The sequence below is a fragment of the Anopheles funestus genome, chromosome 2RL (assembly GCF_943734845.2).
Source record: "Anopheles funestus chromosome 2RL, idAnoFuneDA-416_04, whole genome shotgun sequence".
Classification (NCBI taxonomy): Eukaryota; Metazoa; Arthropoda; class Insecta; order Diptera; family Culicidae; genus Anopheles; species Anopheles funestus.
In genome coordinates, this window is record NC_064598.1 from 9,789,461 (window position 1) to 9,814,021 (window position 24,561).

The 24,561-nt window shown below is 42.5% G+C and overlaps 1 protein-coding gene across 14 annotated transcripts in view; it reads left to right on the top strand.

The window, feature by feature from the left end:
- Nucleotides 1-24,561, top strand: part of LOC125764667 (uncharacterized) — a 68,559-nt gene that overhangs the window by 5,666 nt on the left and 38,332 nt on the right. For 4 of the 14 annotated variants that reach the window (XM_049429112.1, XM_049429113.1, XM_049429117.1 and 1 more), the window contains exon 2: nucleotides 10,239-10,285. The gene's annotated coding sequence lies outside the window, so the exon portion shown is untranslated. Of the gene's footprint in view, nucleotides 1-10,238; nucleotides 10,286-12,701; nucleotides 13,703-14,048; nucleotides 15,431-22,635; nucleotides 23,657-24,561 lie in introns of those variants that run through there. The other 10 variants (XM_049429124.1, XM_049429125.1, XM_049429115.1 and 7 more) reach the window with 6 other exon arrangements.

The following is a 24,561-nucleotide window of genomic DNA, read 5'->3' on the forward strand; positions in this document are numbered from 1 at the left end:
ATCAGGCGATTACTTCGACTTCACCGGTGACGTACTGGGCATTACTTCAAAGCGCCTGTTATCTGAAGTTGGAGAGAACTCGAATTCTATTGGTCACGTCCGTCTTACAAAGAGGTATAGGAAAAACGGCTACTGATTTACAAGCAATAGAAAATTAATCTTACATTGTAACCATGTACTTTTCAGCTCGGCGCTATGGCACACATGACCAGCGATATATGGCAGCATTTCACGAAATCTGAAAGTGGTGCTAAATGTCGCTACTGTCAGCAGATAGTTTCGTACTGCAAGGGATCAACATCAAACTTGAAAAGGCATCTCGGTCGTAAACACCCAACCGTTCCGCTGTACAGGAGTAACCCGCTGTCGACAACAAATTCTGAAATAGATTCCCCTCTAGAAGGTACTTCCGGCCAACAAAACGTCTGCACCACAATTACCAATTTTTTTCAACCCAGCAAACCAATGAGCTCGGAATCAAAAAAAAAAATCGATTCTCTATTGCTTTTAATGATATGTAAAGAATATCATCCTTTTTCAATAGTTGAAAATGAATATTTTGGAGATTTCGTTAAAGCTTTAAACCCTAAATATGAACTGCCAACAAGAAAAAGTATTTCTAATGCAGCATTACCGGCACTTTACAACGAAACTTTGGAGGTGGTGAAAAGTAAATTACTCATAGCTTCAACTGTATCACTGACAGCAGATTGTTGGACTAGCATTAATAATGATAATTTTTGTGCAGTGACTGCTCATTTCATAAATAATAAATACGAACTGTGTTCGTATTTATTGGAATGTTCAGATTTTTCAATTACCCATACGGGAAAGAATATAGCCGATTGGATAACGACTGTAACTAATACCTTTGAAATTTCCGATAAATTATTTACTTTGGTCACGGATAATGCGACCAACATGAAATCAGCTGCAACTATATTAAATCTTTCTCATCTCCCGTGTGGTGCCCATACGTTAAATTTAGTGGTTCAAAGAGGCCTTCAAAAGATAAAATCAACGATTGAGAACGTAAAAAGCATCGTTATGCATTTCAAAAAAAGCTCAAAAGCTGCCCAAAAGCTGGCCGAAATGCAAACTAGCTTGAATCATCCGCTATTAAAAATTAAACAAGATTGCCCTACCAGATGGAATTCAACATACGAAATGTTGGATCGTTTCAAACAAAACCGAATTCCACTAGCATCTTGTATTGCAACTTTGAAAATCTCATGCAAGCTAGAGGAAGAAGATTGGCTCATTATAGAACAAGCTACTAAGATCTTAAAGCTGTTCAATACGGTTACAATCGAAATTATGGCGGAAAAAACGATATCAATTTCAACAATGGGGTTTTTAACTAGGTCCTTATTGCAAAAAATTATTGAAAAAAAAGAAAAGGAAGTACTACATCACAAGGTTATTGATTTAGTAGATGATCTTATACTGGGTCTAAAAACTAGGTTCGAAACAACGAACAATCTTGAAATAGTTTCGTATGCGATTTTACTAGACCCAAGGCTCAAAAAAGATGGATTTTTAGGAAGCGACGCGCAGTACCAAAATGTGTACACGCATATGATAGAAAAGATGATTCCATTCCAAAATAGAATGGATACACAAATTAAAGACAATGCAGAAAAAGATCTTGATAGCGATGACGACATATGGCAACCACTGAAAAAAGTTCACCAAAGCGAGCACACATCAAGTGCAAGAATTCTTGCTGCTCTTGAGCTGGATCGCTACATTTCGGAAAAAAATTTACAGGTCAAATGTGATCCATTTCTATGGTGGAAGGAAAGAGAAGTGATTTATCCAACGTTATCATATTTTGCCAAACAATATTTGAGCATTCCTGCGTCTTCTGTTCCATGTGAACGAATTTTTTCGAAGGCAGGTAACATTCTTACAGAAAAAAGAAATAGATTGACATCAAAAAAATTAAAAGAAATCATTTTTATAAAACAAAATTACCATAACCTGTAAGTCTTATAGTTTAGTAATGAGCTGATAGCAAATAAATAGATAGTAATGTAATCATATGTTCAATTTAATAAAATGCAAGAATCGTAGCCGTTCAATAGTTTATTTTTTTAGCAAAAAAGAAAGATTACGATAGGACTCACCTCATATCCTATTATAGTATTCTGATCCTATCCAAAAAAATAAGTCGATAGTGGTAAATTATATTTACAATCTTATTTAAAGTATTGATTTTATTGTAAATATAAACGAAAGATGAAGGACAATATGACAGATGTAGAAGGAAGTAGAACCAGAAGAAATGTGTGGGTTAAAAGACACTATCAGTATCAGAGCATTCAATTCAGAGACGGTTCTGAACGATTTCGAAAAAAGTCTGTAAAAACATTTCGATTAACATAACATTCGGTACTTTCACACAATTCATCAATGCAATCAAAATAAACCCAACAGCACCAAGCGTTTGTCTACTTGATAAAAAAAAGTCTACCCGTTTATGAAAGATACACGCAGAGCAAAAGGCGAAGAAAACGAAATAAAAATCATCAAATCAAAAAGAAAACAGTGCGTACTGTGAAGTCATACTAGCCGACTACGATTCCGGATGGTTCCAGCAGTTCCAGCAGTTGCAGTGGTTCCAACAGTTCCAACGGTTCCAACGGTTCTAGCTATTCCAACGGTTCCAGTGGTTCCAACGGTTCCAACGATTCCAAATGTTCCGACAGTTCCAACGATTCCGACGGTTCCGGACGATTTCGAACGGTTCCGGACGATTCCGAACGATTCCGGACGATTCCGGACGGTTCCGGACAATTCCGGACGATTCCGAACGGTTCTGGACGGTTCCGGACGATTCCGGACGGTTCCGGACGATTCCGGGCGATTCCGGACGATTCCGGACGATTCCGGACGGTTCCGGACTGGGTGGTTGCACCTACCTGCTGGAACTGGTTCCGAATTTTTGTGGAATCGTCTGGAACCAGTTCCGTCTATATGCCATTTTGTCCCATCTCTACCCACGATTGTTGTAGGTTGTTCCAAATGTGTTGAAGCGATTTTATTTTCATATAGCTAAATGTACAATGTAGCATATTAAATCAAATTTTTGTGTTATTGTTGTTCATTGTTTCCTTTTGTTGGAAGCAAGTTTTATGGTTTTCTATTGAGGTTTAAATTTACGATGGAGTGATTTGTAAAACCCAGTCATATAATTAAAAAGAATAAATAAATAAAAGTGTCTTATAGAGTCTTACAATGTCTATAAAAAGATGGGTGAATAGATGTACAAATTGCTGAATAATTAATAAAAAACCATTTTTTGTGCGACTGAAAATAAATTGCCGTACTCTTCAGCGTATTTATTATTTAAACTTTTACACTAACCTGACTACTCAGAAGCAGAGGGAAAATAGCTAAAATCAGCCCACAGTATTTTCTACCCATCCACACACGGCACTGTGTCGTTGTGCGCTCGTTTCAACAAACTGCACCATGTGCAGTTTCGTCCGTAAACACAAACAATTCGAACCCCTGCTATCCCCTCTCCCCCCCTCCCCCCACCGGGCACACACGCACACAGAGACACCAGAACAAGAGGGCCACGCTGATGCACACGTTCGCAGCGTTCGATCGAACCGATCAACAACATCGGTGGGGCGAGTTTGCGCCCTTCCGAGCACCGGGATCCGAGCACATTGTGTCCAACGTCGGATGGCCACACTTACCATTACCGGGGGAGTGTTCGTAGAACCGGGGGAAACACGATGCATTTCAGCTACACCACAACGACGGTCACTGCGCAGTTGATGCTGCGCCACACATGTGTGGCCGGGGCTTTCGATTTGTTGCACCGGTTACAGCGGAAAGGATTTTTGTTTTGCTGTGTGGACGCTTTCCATCCCACCGGGTCCGCCTCGTGTCCGGGTCCGCGAGTGCATTGCCTTTCGGCAAGAGCAACACGAAAACTTAAACAAGACACCTTTCGGGTACACATGCGGCAAGGTCTTGGCGGTTTTTTTGAAGACGTACCTTCCGTGGCAAATAACAATTCTCACGATTTCGGCTCTATCCCTTGTCCCTTCCCTTTATCCTTGCGAGCCAGTCAAACAGCAAACAAAAAAAACGGGTTTTCCCATTTTCCCGATGACGTTCAATGCGGTAGTAGCGTTCGAGCTCGATCGAATATAAATATATATTTTTATTTGGTCAACATTGGCCAGCTCTAGCACCTAGCGAGGGCGGACAACATCAGCTGCCACTTCGGACAAAAAAAAATCGCGCCGTTTCAGACTATTTCCGTACACCCGGACACATTTCGACCGCTCGGATTTGCTGCTGGTGAAATGTTTTACCACCGAAGCAGGTGGAATGGAATAAAATTCATAACTGCAAGCAAAAATATCTAGCGTGACAGGAAGGTTAATGCATTTTCGGGGGGTAAATATTTCAAATCAAAAATAATCGAATTATATAGCCCGGATGTGATAGAAGCAGAGAGAAGCCAACGCGTTTCAAATTTCCATATAGAAATTGAAACCAAAATGTAGGAAGATTAAAATAAATCTAGTGGATAATTTTACCCACCACTGCAAGTAATGCATTCTATCATTTTGTCGCGTGTCTCTCGGGTTTGGGCGTTTTCCCGCGAATTCTGTTCCGGTACATACAAGACGGTCAAGAGGCCGCGTTGCATCTTGCAGGTGGAGGTGATTTATTCTGGGCGTTGGTTCTATTCGGACCTTCTTGTAACGCACCCGGTGCGGAATGGCTATATTTAAACGCAAAGCAAATTAAAATTGCTGCACTTTCACTGAGATATTACTCTCCACAGTTTTTCATGCTTTGCGAAGAGATAACGAAGAAAAAAAGGTTAAACAGATGTGCGGGAGAAACATTTGGGATGTGAGGCTTGAAACGGATCTAAGAATATTCAGCATGGATGTCGGTATGTCAATTGTTTAATAGATAAAACTGATAGATAATGTGTATTGAACTCCACAATCTTCATCGTTTCTTATCATACAGATAATGCGCTTTTAAGTGTTGAAATGTTTGGACTTTATTTGACATATTTTTGACCAAAAAAGTTTGCTTGTTCGTTTGTACCACGGTCACGGGTTGCTACCGCTACTACAATGCAACGGAACTGTACGAAAAATGGGTAACCGGAGCCAGACAATCGACATATCGCCCCCCGGAACGCATACTATCACCACCAGGAATTGCTACTCGTCCACGGTTCCAAGTGTAGCAGCGGCCATGCATGGCATAGTGCCAAGCATACTCACAGTCACCGTACCATGAGTGTGTGTTGGTGAAATGCACTTATTGCCGTACTTATTACTGAATGCACTCTTGTTGCTGGATGCTCTCCAGCCACGACAACGTGTGCACGCCATCGCGTCTTTTGGGCCCGCGGATCAGAAGATAAACTTCAGGGAAAAGGGAAAGGAAGTGTACCATAAGTGGCCCCTAAACCATTTACGGGGTGTAATACAATAAGTGGGAATGTGTGAAAAGAAACAATTCATTTCATCCATCGGTGGTATAACAGTACAAAAGTGAAGTTGTTACTGTTTGTGATGTATTTAGCATGTGGAAAAAAAACCAACTCATGCAACACATGCAAATATTATAGCACGCAAGAAAAGCACTTTTAAAACAAAAGATATGCTTAAGATCGTTAGAGGAAGAAGGTTTCTTGGAAAAGCCCGCTAAAGGAGAAATGATTTCATTTTTATCTGCAAACGTTTCACTATAACTTGAAAAGCATCCAGTAACCAGCGTTATCTTTCTCACATCAACTTGAAAATCCAGTATTTTTTATTATGGCAAGTAAGATATTACATTATGGTAAGCATTATCCCGTAGGAAAACCAAAATGAAACGGAATTTTTTTAATGTTTTTTTTTGTAACATTGGTTTATGTTTTTTTTTATAAAAATATTATCAAAACGTACCTGTCGCTGTAATTGTGCAACGTCAACGTTACGAAGAATCAACCAGCTCCAATTCAACACCAGGCCAATCCCTCGGGACAAGCGATAAATGCATCTTGTTGGTTAGTGTGTTAAACTGCTGGCAACGTGTGAGCGAACACGAAGGAAAAAGGAACCGAACGAAATATTAACGCGCCCCGTTGCCGCTCCCGAGGGCAGGACGGGTTCAGTTGCAAACTACTCAACAATGTGCATCACAACGCGAGTGTATCAGGCACATCAGACGTGTATGGTGAGGATGATAAAGAATGGGGAAAAAAACACTATCGTGTTGCATTGTGGTCCATGGACGTGCACAGCAATGTGTGCGACCGTGATAAAGAGCGCTCTTTATCGTGCCCTTCAACATGTACGGAAAGTCAAACGTTCGTTGTTGCAGTCGGTGGTTGGACCAAGTTGAGGTGCGATCCTCACCAAAAAAAAAAGCAAAGGGATGGTTAAGTTTCGCACATGCTGGCCATTTATTTACAAGCGAACCACCACCAAAAGCCAACCGGGTTGCAGCTAATCCATTTCTCGAACCAGCCAGCGCTGATTCTGGGGCTGGTACAAATACGAGCACGAAACCTTTCCTGTTCGCATCGATCGTCTCGGCCAGTGTTGCTGCGAGAGAAATATTAACACAGAATGAGAATGAGCGTTTGGCGGCGGCGGCACCACGATGCGAAGTGGGATGAAATGTAACTTCCCTTTATGGGAATGGAACGGCAGTGTGTAGCAGAGTGCATCGTTGCAGTGTACACCGCTCGTTAACTGCATACACTCCAGATGCACTTTTGCGTGACCCTCTCGGGTCCACCACCATATTTCGATGCTGTGTTGCTGCATGGGTTTCCTCTTGGTACGTCTGTGTGTGTGTGTGTGAGAGCACTGTGTAGCAAACTGGAAGTTTTACAACAATCTCGTTACACTCAGCTGCAGGTTACAGTCAACTGCATGCTGATACAAAGGATCGTACAAGGGACAGTGATTCGTTTGTGTAGTGAGCGTAATTGAAGGGCTCCCCCTGTCCAGTGGATAGACACTGGAGAAAGAGCTACACTTATGGCCTTGGAGCTCGTTCGACAGTTGCTATCTTGTTGTTCTCTCGCTTGCTGATAAAACAGTACTGCACTACAATATGCACATGGAAGGCAATCGCCTCTGTCACGCAGCGTAACGAGCTCTGATCGTGCCTGGTTTGCGTATTTTTATGGCTGTATGCATGCATTTAACCTCCCCCCGCTCCCCAAACCCACTTATATAGTGTTCCTGGATGAGATTTGCTTTCCGATATTGATGATTTTCAATTAAATTCTACAGTAAAGATATAATGTTAGCAACTTTTAGATAAAGCACATTATAGGTTAACAATAATGAGAATAACAACTCTTTTTAGTGAATCAACTCAGAGAGAATGAGTCGTTCTAAGGAGTCAGCTCGTTTAACCACTCCTTTCGGAGTCATAAAAAACCCGGCATAAATCTCCTAAGGCCTTAGGAAGATTTATTGACAAAATTTTAAAAATTCATTTTTCACCAATGTAGTAAAATTGAAAAATGTGGTATATTTTAATGGGAATGTGTTGCAATAAGTTTCTTTTCACTTAAATAGTGCTTTAAATTAAAAAAAGAATTAAAAATCAGAAAAAAAATTTTAAAAAACTTCAACTCGAAAATTTCATAAGGCTTACCCTTACGATTTTTTTGGGAAATTTTGCAAAAAAATTTAAATTGTTTTATTTTAATGCCAATGGGTTGCAATAAGTTTCTTTTCACTCAAATAATGCTTGAAATTAAAAAAAAAAAACAAACAATAATAATTTTTTTTTAAAAAATGTATAAATTTGCCAATCTACTAAGCCTCATTTTTGACCAATCAAGACCAATTTTGGCCTATAACTCGGTCGGTATCTAACGGATCGCCCATCTTTAACCTGTGGTCGATAGATGGCACTAATTGCTACATTTTCTTCTTGGACGACCATGCTCTCAGATGTCTGTGCCAGAAGTTATTCGAGGAACCAAGTTCCATACCCTGTTTGAGAAAATGTAATTTTTCTCATTTTTGCACCAAGTTTTGCCTATAACTCGGTCGGTTTCCAACGGATCGCCAATCTTTAACCTGTGATCAATAGATGGCACCAATGGCTACATTTTCTTCTTGGACGACCATGCTCTCAGATGTCTGTGCCAGAAGTTATTCGAGGAACCAAGTTCCCTACCCTGTTTGAGAAAATGTAGAATTTTCCTCATTTTTCAGCATTGTAGCAAAATTGAAAAATGTGGTATATTTTAATGGGAATTTGTTGCAATAAGTTTCTTTTCACTTAAATAATGGTTTAAATTAAAAAAGAATAAAAAATCAGAAAAAAAAATTTAAAAAATTTTCAACTCGAAAATTTCATAAGGCTTACCCCTTGCCATTTTTTTGAGAAATTTTGCAAAAAAAATAAATTGATTTATTTTAATGCCAATTGGTTCAAATAAGTTTATTTTCACTCGAATAATGCTTTAAACAAAAAAAAAAGAATAAAAAATAATAAAAAATTTAAAAAATTCTAAATTCTTGAAAATTTTCTAAGCCTTAGCTTTTTTTGGGAAATTTAGCAAAATTTTAAAAATTGATTTATTTTAATGCGAATTTGTTGAAATAAGTTTCTTTTCACTCAAATAATGCTTTAAAATAAAAAAAGAATATTTTTTTGCAATTTGACTCACCACGGCTAGATGGTTACACCCATGAGTGAGTAAGTGAAAAAAGAGTCACTAAAACTCCTCGTGGTGAGTGAACGAAACTCGTTCAATACAACGTTCCAATTCATTATCTCACTCTTACTCACTTTGCACATCTCTAGAGTAGTGTACCAAAAAGTACACACAGTACAGTAACGAAACAACACTCGTTTGTCAGAGTATTCGTATATAGAGCTTTTTGGCAAAAGTAATCAAAATACACAAAAAATAAAAAATAAATGGCGATGTTTCAAATTAGCACTTAATGGACGAATTTAAAAACATTTAATTATTGGCAAAATGTCGAACGTTAAAAGTTAATAAAATAAACCACTATTAGGTACTTCAATTAATGTAAAATTTTACACTACATGAAGTCTTTTGCTGTTGAGAGGAATACATAAAGAAAGACATAAAGAAAAAAGTATTTGAAAACATACCTACAGACAAAACATCAAAGAACGACATATGAGCAGGGCTAGCAGGCAGAATCTAATAATATGGCTGCCACATAAACCGGCAATAATGAAATGCAAACATGCAAACATCTCTCGCCAATTGGTTCTTTATTGGTTCGGTACGGTGCTACCAGGTACTTCATAAAGTGCCATTTCGATGATATCCGTTTTTCTGCACCATCAGTTCAGCCCGTTCAGTAGATATGTCCCCTGTTCAATCACACTACGATACTACGATAGGTGCTCGTTTTTCCGGTTGGAAAAATTCCACATATCCCAACGCAAAGGGAGACCGGGAGTGCGTTTGTGAGTGACCCTGGTCCTGGATTGGGAACGCCTGTATGGGAACATGCGCACTCGATATCAAAAAAGCGTGCTTATTGTGTCTCCGGTACCGACCGACCGACCGGTCTCTCCAGCATGCGTATCGGAAATGGAAAGCGAAAGCAGCTACATGCACTACCCGGCTTTTCCCGGCTTTTGTGCGGCTTTTTTTGGTGTGCCGAGCGACACCAGTGTGTTGGTAAATGCTTTCGGTATCTTTGTGTCGACGTACGCTGGAAAGTAACGCGATACGCAACAGTCTTGCGAGAGTGAAAAAGGACATACATGCACAGGCGGCTTTCGTATCGCAACTAATGAGTGGTTGGTACATACTATTACACACTGACAGTCCGTCTACTGTCCTTTTGTGTCTCTTTCCCCCGAAAAGTGTCTATTTTTTTTATCATCCCTTTGTGTTGAAAGCATCACTTGTCTCGCTTACTTATGCATATGCGAGGCTAAAGCATACAATGAACGCTATTTAATAAAATCCTGCAATAAATGTTGTCTGTATTTTCTTGATGTTGTTTCGGTTACATATGACACAAAGCAACGCCGGGGACATAATGAAGTTATCTGACATCTAGTGTACGGTTTGGTAAATCACTTTAGGTACATGGTGAATGTGAAGCCTATTAGTGAAGGTTTCACAATCCATAAAGTACCTGGCGCCCCCATTATTATCTTTTATGTCGTTTGGATATTTATATTCGTCATCGATTGATTATTTTCAATTAATTGTTCTTTCTTTTTTTCAGGTGCTGTTTGACATTATACTGTTCTGTTGGTGTTCTGTTGAATTAAGGTAAGTATTGTAATTTAAAAACATGTCTATTTAAGCAACAAAAATGCCACTTTTTCTTTTGTTTTGTTCCACATTTGGGGTAGAGGATGATATAATAATTTTAATAAATTTTCAGTGTCTTAAAGTAATGACCAAATTTTTGTTGTGTAAATAATTTTCTAGATCTTATTATTATTTTTGAATTGAAATGTTATGTTGAAATATTATTTTTTGAAAAAAATGGCGTTTTGCTCTAAAATGACCGAACAGATAGGCCTTAGACTAAATGCCACCGGTTTGAATGAAATTCGTTCTTCATTTCTCGGATTGATCAAACTCAAAGGTTGATAGAGCTTCTCCGCATTTTTGCAAAAGACTGTAAGAGGACACAAGCAAAATTTAGTTTCATTTAATTATCTTCATTCATTTTCTTCTATCTATTTAACTTCATCTTCAACTTCATTCATTTTATTTATCTTTATATCTTTATATTTATTTCCGGAAGTACATTGTTTTTGTGTTTGAAAGTAAGAGTTTTCAGTTATAATAAATTGGTTTGTTATATTACTCAAGTTGTGAGGCTAACAAAAAACAGATGACCAAAGATTGTTTTTGGCCCACTTTGAGTCCGTAAGCCCCCCTCCGGTTGTAGTCGCGCGATATTTCCCATCAGTGTAGCACGTTCTTTCGCGTTCACTCACGAATGGATGTGTAAAACAGGCCCGTTTTGTTGAGCAAGCTTTTTTATGTAAGGTGTACGGCAATAGCGCCTCTACACATCCTTCCTACCGTGGTGTGTTGGTAAAACGCTGGGTTATGGTGCGAATCATCATCGATCGCGAACGATCGAGTGTTGGGCACAACTTCACGATCCAAAAGCCTGCAAAGCTAAAACGTGCGAACGTGGGCCAATTGAACGGTCCGGTGGCAACAGAACGACACGGAAAGGGAACCGGTTTACTTGAAAGCGTACGTGACCGTCTTCCCTTCCAATGTTGAGCCAGACAACAAACCCGCACTGAGTCACCGGCCTAGAAGGCCACCGAGAGAGAGAGAGAAGCGCGATTACGGTGAGAGTCAGCAGTTCTTGAAGCATGATTTTGCGTCCTTGTTGGTGTATGGCTCCGGGTTTGTGTTCCGATCCGGTTTTTTGTTTTTTGTTTTTTGCTTTTCGTAGGAACTTTCGCTCTTCCTGCGTTCGCAAAACTCACTCCACCCTCGCGCACACACACACACACACACGTGCACACACAACCCCTTCACCCTCACAGTTCCACGGTAGACGATGAAAACAAATCTAGGTTGGGGATGGTTTGGCTTCCCCGAAAACCACGCTGAGTGGCAGCGGGTTCGTCTCTTTTTGGGGGTTGTTATTCTCTTTCTCTGTGTGTGTCTCTCTCTCCCCTTTTGATTGTCTTTTTATTTCTCCATCTTTTTTTCACGAGAGTCACGTGGTATTGGTTGGGGAAACAATTAGCCGGCCATCAGCTTGTTTTGGGGGGTTGGGAAGGGGGGGGGGGCATAGTCACGTTGGATTTCGTCTGTTTCGTGGTAGTAGTATCGTGATCACCACCAGCTGATACTGGTACACGATGACGGGATGGTATGACTATCATCCTCGCCGCATCTTTTATAGCTGATGTACAACCACACAGACACACACAGCCATGCAGACAAACGGAAAGGTGCGCGTCTACGTTTCAAAACTACGGAAAATGTACGCCCGGCCCGGGCAAATGCGTTGCGCCAAGCCATCGCCAGCCCCGAACGGCTTTTTTGGAGCAAAAATTGTCGACGATCGGTTTCTTTCTATATCTGTCTTTCTCTCGTTCTCTCTCTTTCTCTCCCTTGTCTCTCTATCTTCCTCCCTCGATGAGCGTTTTACATCAGCTTTCTATATTGTTCTGACGATTCTGTTGCCGATTTGGAGCATGAAGCACCGTTAATGCTAATGTTTGGATGCCGCCACTAGAATGGTGTCGTCGGGTTTTCGACACTTCCTCATCATTTCTCCCTATATGTGACACTATTTCCGTACATTTTGTGTGTGTGTATGCATGTTTCTACTGTAACCGAAAACTACTGAAAGAGATACATAAACACTTTGTGGGGAGCAATCTAATATCCACTGGATGTCAAATAAGGGGTAGGAACAGCGGATGTGCTTTGTTTGCATGTTTTTTTTCTTGCTGTGCAGAAATAAATTTACATGTTTCTACTTCAAACAAAAGAGATCTAAAAATGTTCTTTTTATAAAAAAGTTTTATATTTAGATATAGAGAAATATTTAGATTCAGTATTTAGAGACGAAACTCTTGGTGGGACAAACTCAAATTTTTATAGTACTTTAGAAAAAGCCTTTTTTTAAATATTTTTATCACATTTGTAAATAAAATCTTGAAAAAATCAATATATTTTCATTAACTTAAAAAGACTATTATTTAAAAAAAACTTGCAACACTGCAACTGTTGGTAGTACGAGAAAGAAAAAAGGTTTGTATTGGCCAACTCCCACAACAACATGTCAGTGATATGCCACTTTACATACAATACCAAATCATGCCTCCCCTACCACCCCACGTAAAGGGGGGAGGAGGTGGAACGACGCTTTTATCAGCCCCAATCGTTTATTGGTATTGGGTTGGTTGTGTTTGGCTCGTGTTCACACACTGACACACTACCGCTTGTCCACACCATAGCGAACAATGATTCGCGTCGATTCGATGCCACTTTACCCTCTGTAGTGACTCAGCACGGGAATTTGTATGCTGGCTTTTGGGGAGGTAACGCTGCTGGTGTAACGGGAGCGTAACGTACCCTAGCGAACCCGTGGAAATCAGTAAGAAGCACACGTATGAGTAATCGTGCCTCCAAATACCATAGAAGCAAGCCTCCCACACACTGATGACTTCTTGCCACTAGTGCTAACGCAGCTAACTTTCATCGTGCCAATGGAGTCGCAATGGTGCACGTGTGTGTCGAGCAGGTGGCCGTGAAATTAAGGGTTTCTTTCCTTCCCATCCCTAAGCAGAGGCGTAATTTATTCGACAAAAAGCTGCTACAAAGGAAAAGAATAAAAATGTCGACCCTTTGTGTAAGTAAATCTTCGATTTTAGACTTGTTTGGTATTGACACAACATGACAATTTTTGGTAAAATTGTTCCATTTTTTTTGTAGGTAAATCCTGCCATCGATTCGGAGAGTTGATAACAGTTTCGCCCTACAATGTGGGCAATGTAAAAAAAAAACGGCTATGCTCAAGAAACAAAGCGTGTCAACAAGCAAAGCAAACCGCAACATGCGTTCCCAGTCTCTATTTCCAGTGAGAAATAGTAGCACGTTTAAATGTGTTACTTTTTGAGCTGTTTTTTTTATTTATTTTTTTGCTGTCTCTGTACACAACACCCAACCCCGTAGGAAAGGAAGCTCGATAGTAGGGTAAGCGCGTGACGTTATACTAATGGTAGCGGGAAGTATAAAAAAACGCGAGAGAAAAACGCAAACGCCATATACTAACACACCACGAATAATCGTGTACATCGTTGCCCCAGTTAAGTCGTCCGCGATTGGAGTTCGCGCGCGTCGTCGGAGTCGCTCTGACTTTTTCACGGGTGGAAATTGTTTTTTTTTTCTTCTTTTTGCGGGGGATGAGTTTGAGTACCAAACATTACCATTCTTATGGTGGGTAAAATGGAAATGTAACTATTGCTTTACCCAGACTGTTTTGCATTGAAGCAGCATCACTCCAATTAGGGGGGATATTCTCCCGCCCCCCTAAAAAGGGGCTGCCATTTCATCAAGGTGACCACACGGAGAAGATCGAGCATATCGAGAAGGGTTGATGTTTTTGTGACCATTATACGACGCCACGTGTTCACCTGTGCAGTGTTGTAGTATTTTGGATTGGTTGTTAAAAGCAAAACAAAACCACCTTCCCCACAAACAAGTCGCAAAGTTGTTGTACGGTTTCGTACGATCATCGCCGCAGCTGCTGCTATTGCTGCAGCATGTGAGAGAAGGTGTGCGTTGTTTATCACAAACGGTTATAGGCCTTGCCGCATGCGCCCTCTCATTAGCACAAAGCGCACAATCGCACAAGACCACGGTGGTGGCCGCCACCACCACCGGAGACCGGTGTGACACACAAAGAGGGCATTGGTACTGGCCCCACCGGTTCCCACACCATCCCCCCACCCTCCCCCCTTCGGTTGGTGGTGTGTGGCTGATGCATCGCAAGTGCAAATCAAAGTCAACGCGCGACTGCAAGGCTGGGCCGATGTTTTTGCTGCGTCTGCTAAATAAAGAGGGGTGTTTTTTTGTTGCTTTTTGTGTCCGACACTTCGCAGTTAGCAAAAGTTGAAACGAGAGAGAGAGAGAGAGATTGAGAGAGAGTCATTTTGGAGGTATTTTATGAACAAAACACAGCGAGACGCGTGAAAGACAAAAGTGTGGCGGTGCAGATTGGACCGAAGTTTTTCGCGTTGGTGTGTGGCATACACTGTGGCCTGTGTCGTGATTTTTCTGTCCAGATCAAACTGAACCGTTGTGTGGTACGGGGGAGGTTTTTTTCCCCCCTTTTTGGGTAATGTACTCAGTTTCGGGAGCTAAATAGATTCGTCCATCCGTCCGTCCGTTGTGCATATTTTCGGCCTAGCGCACCATTTTATATTTGTCTGATAGGGGTGGAACTCTCTCCCTCTCTCTGTGTGTATTTGTGTGTGGTTAGGAAGGATTTCTGAATGTGTTTTGCTGGTGATTTTTTAGGATCGTTTTAGGAGCGTTTCGACACGAAACAATCAACGAAACAAACAAACAAAATAACCATTCGAACGGTGTGAACGTGTGACTAACGCACACTTGTTAAGACATCGATTTATGTTCCTCCCACCTACCAAAAAGGGGTGTCGTGTATCACTCTCGCGGGGGCTTTGTGAACCGGGGGTGGTTTTTGAGCGTTTGGTAATAGAAGAAGAAAATTGAAGATAAAAATCAGATAGCGCGATAGTAAAGTGTCCGTGTGTGTTTGTTTCGTGTGTATGAAAAGAAAAACTAAACTGATACTGTGAGCGATCAGAGCGGATAGAGGAAGGTCTCTTCCTTTATATATGGCCAGGTGGACAGAGCGTCAGAAGCTGCCCTAGCGATGGATAGTGCACACACAGCAGAGTAAGTATATTTTCTGCTATTTTCGTACACATCATGGTAGTAGTGGTCGGTACGTCCGGTCGGTTAGTTACTATTTTCAACTCTGACTCTCTGGTCGCCGTGTGCAGCGAACGTCACGCATTTTCCCCGCTTTCCGTTCGTGCAGCGCTTCGTTCCATTTGTGTGTGTGTGAGAGAGAGAAAGAGCTTGTTGGGTACGTGTTTGTGTGTGTGTTGTGTGCGTGCGTGGTAAGGGGAAAATTGCGCAAAAGCATCATTTAGCTGTGAGCAGAGCGCGAGAACCGCGCCTGCCGATGTGTCACGTTGCCACCGTGATGGCCACGTGTGCACTCATGTGGTCGCTACGTGAGTAAGCGAAGATGTGTCCACACGCACCCCCCGTAGGTGTGTGTGTGTTTGTGTTTCTTATGACCGGCATCGTCTTTTTTGTTTGGAATCGCGATACGCATTATACCGACTGTGTTACTGTTGTGTTTCTCTCTTTCTGTGTTTCCTTCTCTTTCTTGCCAGTTGTTTTGAATGGTATTCTTTGTGTGTTTTGCTGAGCTCGTGCTGTACTCCCTTTTTTACCCCGGAGCGGAAACGCCGGTGTGGAGATGCACTTGCACCCGATATGCATATTGATGGAGCAGGAAGCCAGATATGGGGCGGGGGTGGACATTGGTGGGAGTCACAGGGATGGGGAGGTAGTTTGATGCTATTGGTATGTACCAACGGATGATGCAAAACCGATCGTGCAAATTGTGGTTCGTTGTAGCCTGCGCACGTGTGATATCGGTGTAGTTGTAGTCAGTGCTAGAAGAAAAAAAAACCGCAACAGGGGGGAGCCCCCGCATAATGTGTAGTGGACGTGGAATTGCGCGCAAGCACCAGAACTCTTTTGCTGTTATTTTGTTATGCTTTTAGTTCTACACACATATAGGCAAAGTTGCAGGATACCACGATTATTAACATGTATTTGTGTGGGTATTTTTATCCGTTATTCAATTTACCTTTCCTGTGGATTTTTTATTGTACATCTGGTTATGTCCTTTCTTTTTTTATGATCTCTCTCTCTCTCTCTCTCTCTGTGTATACCGAAGCAATTCCCAGGGATATACTGGATGAAGAAAGTAAAAGTCCACGTCCGAATTCGTCCAGTTTGAAGTGTCTTTCTCCGGAAGGGCACCATACCATACAGCAAAACAAAGACATTATTTTATTCGTTTCCCAACAAAAAAGCAGCATATCACGGTTGCGTGCGTGTTTGTGTGACAGCAGCAACACTGTTTTATGCTGTAAAGAGCTGCGTATGCACGCAGCAACTACGATCCTGAGTTAGTTGATGAGATGGGTGTTGAAGAATGAAGTACAAACATTCTAGAACCACCGCCGACATGCTTCTGACGATATTGGTGTGACCGGTGAGAGAGAGACCGAGAGCATTCTCAACAAAAACCCCAGGGAACTGACTGGTGGAATTGTATGTTGGTGTGGACTATAATGACTGGCGGCTAGTCTTCCTTATTTCAACCCAGTACTTGCTGCGTACTCGCATAGATCTGCGTCATCGCATATAACTTACCAAGAGGTGACGGGAATCTTCCTCAGCTTTCGTGAAAGTATCTTAACTACACTCGTTCAAACTCCGGGATCATCATTTCACCCACAAACAGGCCACCAACAAAACTCGTCTTGTTATCGTTCTCACGTTCAGGAAGAAATTTTTAAAGGAGAAAAACAAAAACCCGCTCCAGACATGGTACCAAAACGGAAGTGTCGTTGTGTGGAAGCTTCTTCACACGCAATTCGATAATGGTTTGCTTGCGCGTTCACGATTGTTTGTGCGCGTTCGTGCCAATGTTAAGAGGGTATGTGTTTCTCGTTGCATTTTGCTTTCCAAAAAGAAGAACACACACATACACGGAAGGGCACAAAGCATAACACAACATAAGCGGAAAAGAAATGTTTCATTTACAAACATTCAAATTGCGAAAAATTGTCTTTCATGACTTGGTTTGAATCGTTGATCACAATCGGATTCTCAGCATTCCAAAGGTATCCTACCTTCCAAAGGTAAAGAGGATATACTAGAAAAATATACTAGACAAATGCTAGAAAATTGTTCAAAGAACTCCTGATGTAATTTTCATATCAATCGCTTCCAAGGATTTCGAGTATTTTCTGGTCTCCAAGAAAACCCAATAACCAATTTCAATATTCTAGAACATGCTCACTGTTTTTATATCCCGTTATCATTCCAGGCCATAAACTCGCTTTCAATACCCGTGAGCGTTGCAATGACTTTTCCTGCATCGTAAAAGGGAGTTCCAACGAAACCGGATGCCTCTCAGGGACATGATTCTTATCCAATCTACCCTTGGTACAATTCGTTCACCGTGGTCATTTTATTATTGGTACAGTTCTCGTACTTTCCTGCGATCGAATGTACAGAATACGGCGGGACAGAAAGATACGGGTTGTAAGTTTTCCCATTACACCATTACCAGGAGAAATCAGTGTAAAGATTGAAGGTTTTTTTTTCCACCCAAAACTCTGAAGCATTGCTGCTGGTGTGATGATGCTGGTTTATTTTAATGGTATTTGTCACGGCAATCAAATTGCATGCAAAAACGCACAAGCGAGCGTGCTGTTCAGCGTATAAGGCGAATCGCAATATCGGCAGTTACGATTGTTCCTCACCGTTCCAATTTGAATTGGCAATTTGAACATAACAGCTCACTAAGGTGAATTGACGCCGAATGAGTGAGTTGAGCGAGTTGAGAGTCACTGCAAAGATAGCTCATGGTAGTAAAGATGAGTTCACATGACTCATTCATGATTAAAATCTCTATGAGTGAGTTACATCGAGAGTGATTCTTTGTGAAGATTTCAATTAACTCATTGCATCTTACTTCGTCTCTACATCACTAGCTTGCGGTATGTGTTATTGTACGCACTTATCAATAGTTTGTCTTGTGTCGTGGTTTGTGTACAAACTACAACGCACATCATACATATTTATGTTGCTTCTACTTCTCCGTACCATTTTCTGGTGTGTATGCGGTCGTTTTTCGTGTGTGCCTTTTACACACTTCACTTTCAGCCCCTTGTCTCCGTGGACGCAGATATAGAGAGATGGAATGCATTATTTTTTGTTCAGCTCCGAAACCGAAATTCAACCACAGAGAAGTGTACAGCGGACAAAATTTCCGCAGGCGTTATGCGCTTTGTGGAGTTCTAATTGTGAAATTATTTTATTGAGTAGGGTAAGGAACTTGAGCTGTGTTCGTGTGTGTGTGTGTGTGTTAATTAGCGCAAGAAAACGGAGTATATACTAAACAAAAAATCGAAATGACTTCAATTGATAGCTTCCATAATTCTCAACAGCGACAAGTGTTAACAAGTAGGGTGAGAACAAGAAAAAAAAACGGGTAAAACATAAACTTGAAATAGGAAGAGGCAATTTGTTCCGAATGGGTTTTGGTAGCTCTGCCGGTGAGGAAATTCCGGGTCTTCCGGCTTTGTTGTTGGTGAGATGCGTTTTGTTTTGGGAAAGGATAAATAAAGGACACGTCGGGTGGGTGTGTGTGTGTGTGTGCGTGAGTGAGTGTGCGAATGCGTGTCTGGCAATGGAAGAGAGCGAGAGAGAGAGAAAGTTAATTTTGACACTGTACACATTGCCTACTGCGATGTGTTATTGCAAACGATGGTTTCAGTTAGTAGTAGTGGTAGTGGTTTTGTAGAACACTCGCATCGCACATGCAACACATGTTGTTTTCTACACGCATTGGTGTTGGTGTCGATTGCGGCTGTTTACCCACTATTGCTTTTTTACCGCTCGTTATCTCTCTTTCACTCTCACAACTCTGCTGTTTCATTTGCCCAGCCGAGTTTTTCGCACGATGTGGTTGCGCGATGATGCCATCATGCTGATGCGGTAAATAATACTATCGCAGAGCATAAACCCCACACCATGCCACCCCGGGTATAGGGGTGTGCGTGTCTGTGTGACGGACCCGTTTAATCATGATTTTATTTGGCATCATGCATACCGTACACAAATGGGAACGGATGGGAAATTAAAATGAGCCTCATACCTTAACAAAAAACACGGTAATCTGCGATAAGGTAAAAGAGTGATAAAACAGAAGACACCCTCATTTTGTGTATGTTGATGCCATCTTGCCGTGGAAGGGGAAGTAGAAACAATTTCTATTGTGACATCTTCTAGAAAGCTTCTAGAAGCTAAAAGACGCATAAATCCCACCCTTGATCGTCTGGCAAACGTTCCTCCGGATTCCGTTTGAGTTGGCCTTTTGTTCCTGTTTCGATCGGTAAACCTTCTCCACGGTTCCACGGCAACGGCGCGCTATCGTGTTTAATGGGGACGCCCCGCCTGTAAAGGGGGGATGGCAGACCCGAATGTGTGAAGGCACACATTATCATCCCTGTATGTGGGATGATGTTGAACTGCGAACGAGCGCGAACACGACGCCGAACGCCGTGATGATGACCATCATCATCGCGGTTTGTGCCCGGGTTTTGAGGATTTGGCGTTGTGTTCGTGCGGCGTGACATAATAATCAGCGGCGGCATGATGTGTTGCCAGCTTCAGTCAGTTTCTTGCCCTCTACTCTTGGCACACTGCGAATCGACTGCGGTGCTGGCAAACGGCAACGATTCCGGTGCGTCGTCCCGTACCCGGTGTATGCTTGTTTGCGTGTGTTTGTGCTGCCGCCGCCGGGGGGTAGGGATGGTGATGGTGGGTTAAAAGAAAGGCCAACAACACTCTGGTGGTGAGCAACAACAAGAGCGAGAATCATATTCGCGGCCGATTCTCACTAGCTTTTTTCCCCCGTACCGTAATTTATGCTGCTCACACACATACAGACAAATGTACTGGCGGCACGTGAAGAAGCGCGGCAGACGGTTGAATGAATGGAGTAACGTAACCACCACCGGACGAAACGGATTACGGTTCGGGGGTTGTGGTTGGGTTGTAGAGACGAGGGTAAGTAAGGGGCGGTAAACACAAAGGGGCAGGAAAGGTATTGGAACGCAATGGAGAAAAGAAAAACAAAGCCCTCACAAAGCATTCAGAGAGATGGCATGGCGTTGCTGCATGCGTATGCGCGAACTATGCGCGCGCGCACCCGCTCACTCTCAGGTCCTCCGTGTGCGTGTTTTGGATGCGAGAAAGTCGTGAACGTCGTGCGAGTATCGGCAAACACACCGCACAATCGACAAGTATAGGGCACAAACGGCTGCATCACCATTATCCTCTACCCCCCAAACCCAGGGTTACTGTTGTGGGTGCCACTACCATCGATGGGGGTGTGTGTGTGTGTATGCATGAAGCCACAGAAGCAGAACTATTCGACAAACAGCGCGCAAACAGTGGCCTCCATCCAGTGGGGTGACAGTGACCAACAGACGAATGGCAGTTCAGGCATTGATTTAGTGATTTTACCCTCCTATCCTCCCTGTTGTTTATTTACCTCTACCCGGTGGGTGCAACAATCGACGCCATTCTGTATTATAATTATGCTAGATTAGGGTTTTTTTTCGGTGGCTTGAAATCCTACTGCTCCATAGCATAGGCGATTGATTTGGTGCGATTCTTGTACCAAAATCAATGAATTGTCAAGTTATCTGTTGCGTTGTAGTGAGAAAAGAAGGAAAAAAGGAAAAAAAGATATTTCAAAATAAAGCATATTAATTGTTTGTTGCGCCAAAAAGGAAATAGAGTTATTGAGGACATAAAACAGACGAAAATAATGTATCCTTTATCATCAGCTGCAAACAAATACGAGATATTGTTTATGTTTGCCTTCTTTTATATACAATTCACAAAGACATTTGTTTCTCCAGTAACTCGTTGGTTTCTTGGGTCATCCAACAGAGAGTTCTTTTTTCCTCATGAGTGTCTGATCCGTGGTTGATGTTTAGGTCCGTCGCAAGATCTTGTATCTTGTTCTTGGATCATTGCAAGGCATTCATATTGGATTGAGATACAGAATAGATCTGATTCCCTTGGCGGATTGCAAGTTGGAGATCCATCGAGGATCTTCCAATATTTCAAACCTTGAGATCTTCCTATACTTTCGTCCAATAAAAAGAGGTCTGCACTTTGGTACACCCCTTTGGTAATACCTTGGATATGTTGGAGATGCGTACCCAATACGCAATGATTCGTTCTAAGACTGAATATTTAGAATGAACGAGCGATCTCCAGAGATCTTCGAGAAGCAACGCTTTTGTGTTATTAGGAAGTTCTCAATTAGCAATATATTCAACTCTCAGACGATGCTGGATCGGCCCTAGATGGATGTAACCAAAATTTGGATGGGCATTGAGGTTTGTAACCAAATTCCAAGATGTCCAGTCCCGTATAGCTGAAGGATTTCCGATGAGTATTTCTTGACAAATTAGTGACTGACGCAGTACCGACGTTGCTAGGCGACACTGTTTTAACTGACTTTCATAATTGGAGAGATGGAGGTTTGTTGTTTCTTTTTAACACTATCAAGTCGTATCATTACACCAAATGAAAGCTTCATTTAGCATCACATCGCAGTCGATTACCTTGTCCAAAAAAATGTTTCTCTATAGACCAGGGCAGCAGAATTATTGTACAGTAAGTGCACCGTGTTACGAATAAAGGAAACTTTCGCGTGTTGTTCAAAACCAGAGGCCACAGTGTGTGTGTGCCAGTATGTGTTGTTGCTGATGGAAAAGATTTCGCCGTACGCCACCGCAGGCCACCGTTGTAAGCAGCTTCATTCGCCCATTCGTACGCATCCGAGAAGCTGCATCACGCACATAGCTTCACAACGGTGAAGAATGACACTGACGGCACAAACAGTTGTACCACCGCTACAGACGCACGGAAAACCCAACGCGCCCTTGTTTTTATGTGCGTGCGCGTGTGTGTGTGTGTGTGCGAGAGTGTACATTTATGTAGCCACCCTTCTCGCACTTTCGCGGTCAGAGGCTTTACATTCGAAAGGGGTGTGTGCGCGCAAAAGAATGCTCCGCCGTCGGTCGGTTGTTCGATCGCCACCCATACACAATAGAAGGCGTTAGGGTGTTTTGCATGCTGCTCTGGAATCGCGTGACCCAAGTCGCTGCTGGCTGTGTTGGTATGGGTGACGACAAGGGGGTTGATGTTGGGTTGGGTTGTGCGTTGTCTGTCAGGTGAGCGTGTGAGCTGGTTTGTAAAGCATCAAAGGGGGTGGTTGGGGGTTGGGGGTTGTTGTTTCAATGAAGCCGGCCTCTCTCGCTCTGTCTTTTTCTCGCACACATTCATGCAAACAATTGCACAAACACTCACACACATACATGCAGATTGATGAGTAAAGGAGCGAGCATAGTAGGCGGACGAGTGCGTGCGCATGCTCGAAAACAATCTTTTTCTCACTCGGCCTCTTTCATCTCTCTCTCTCTTTCATACAACACAAAGTACCCACACATACACTGAAATGCTCGCATATTTCGAGACCCCGTTGCTAACTGTCACTCTGCTGAAGGGTGAGTTTTGCCTTCGTCTCTTCGTTTCGGGTTTGCACCCCCTTTGTAAACCAGCGTCAGCATCATCGCGTATACTGACTGGGGCGAACAGCAGCAGCAGAACGCGTCGCGTAGCCGGCCCATTCGCTCAGTCTGTTTGAACGCGTTCGTGAGTGAGGTTCGGCATTTGGTGTATCATCCGCGGTTTGTTCGTGCGTGCATCGTTTCGCACACCAAACACCCCCGGGTTTCTCGGTCGCATCGCCGCTCACACACTGACGTTTGCCCGCGAATCGTTTGCATTGCCCGGGTCATTAAGGGAGAGGGAGTGTGCGTTTACTGATGCTCACAGTGTGTTTCGGTATATTTATTTCCGTTTGTAGTTTTTTTTTTCACTTCTTAATTTATTGTTGCAAAACATCAGCTAATACGCGAAGTGCAGAACGCGTTGTGTAGAACATAAACGAAGTATCCGTGTGCGTGTGTGTGTATGTGTTACAGGGCGTGCGTATAACAAACTTGGAATTACCTGGAGTACGTATAGGCTGGAAAGATAAGTAGGTACGACATCAAGTGAACACAGGACAGAAAGGGAGTAGTTAATTAGAAACAACAGCAAAAAAACACTCTTGAAAACTTCATCATCCCATTGCCAATCCGTGCGTCGTCGCACATTATACCACCGACGACTGGTTGACGTGCCCCAAACTAAGCCTTTCCTAAAACGGAAGCAAATGTAAGTGTTCTCTCCCTCTCTCTCTCTCTCTCTCGCCATAACTTTGCTGCCGAGTTTCCGATTTTTCCAAGTTTGGGAAGTCTCTCACGGGTGTTTGTAAGGGTGTTGTGAAAGGAAAAAAAAAACAACAACGCGCATCATATGCAAACGCATTTGGATGTAAAAAAAAATTACAAAATCATGAGTCGCCTGCTTTTAGCTTCGAGCCTGTGGAGCTCTTACTGAAATTGTTGCTAGATCCAAATGGGGATGATGAAGGTGATGCGATGATGATGATGATCGGTGTCACCTTTTGTAGCGAAGCGTACACACACGCGCGGGGCACTAGTACAGCTCAAGCGCGCGCGAGTTTTCTTCACACGAGTCACTTTCGTGCCGTTTCACGCTTACGGCTCTCCGTCACGCTATCCTTACGCCCGCCTCTCCCTTACGCACACTTTTGTTCCCGGGGGTTGCGCGCGCTCTCTGGTATGCTTGTAATGCTATAGGCAAAACAACTGACACATGACGTGACGTCATCCGGGAGGTAATCGCTACGATTGCCTGCTGGCCCTGGCTAAAACCGCCTAATGTGCGCTATTTTTCTCCCGTGCAGCAGTCGCAGCAGGCTACGATGCTTCTAATGAAGGTGTGTTAGTGTATGTTGTTTTTCCCAACACACAACCAACGCGCTCATTTGTATTTAAATAAAAAAGAAGGGTGAACAGTTTTAAAAGTGCTCCAAACTTTTGCTGCTGGTGATATGCAACACTCTGTGACGGAGGACATATGGCTGATGTGAGTGAACTAAAGGTGCACAAAGTGTAATGCGTGATGAAAATGAAAAATGAACAAAATGTTGTACATTAGCAGTACAACTACTGTTGGATTCGAATAAACCTGTGCAACCTGTACCGTGTATGTGT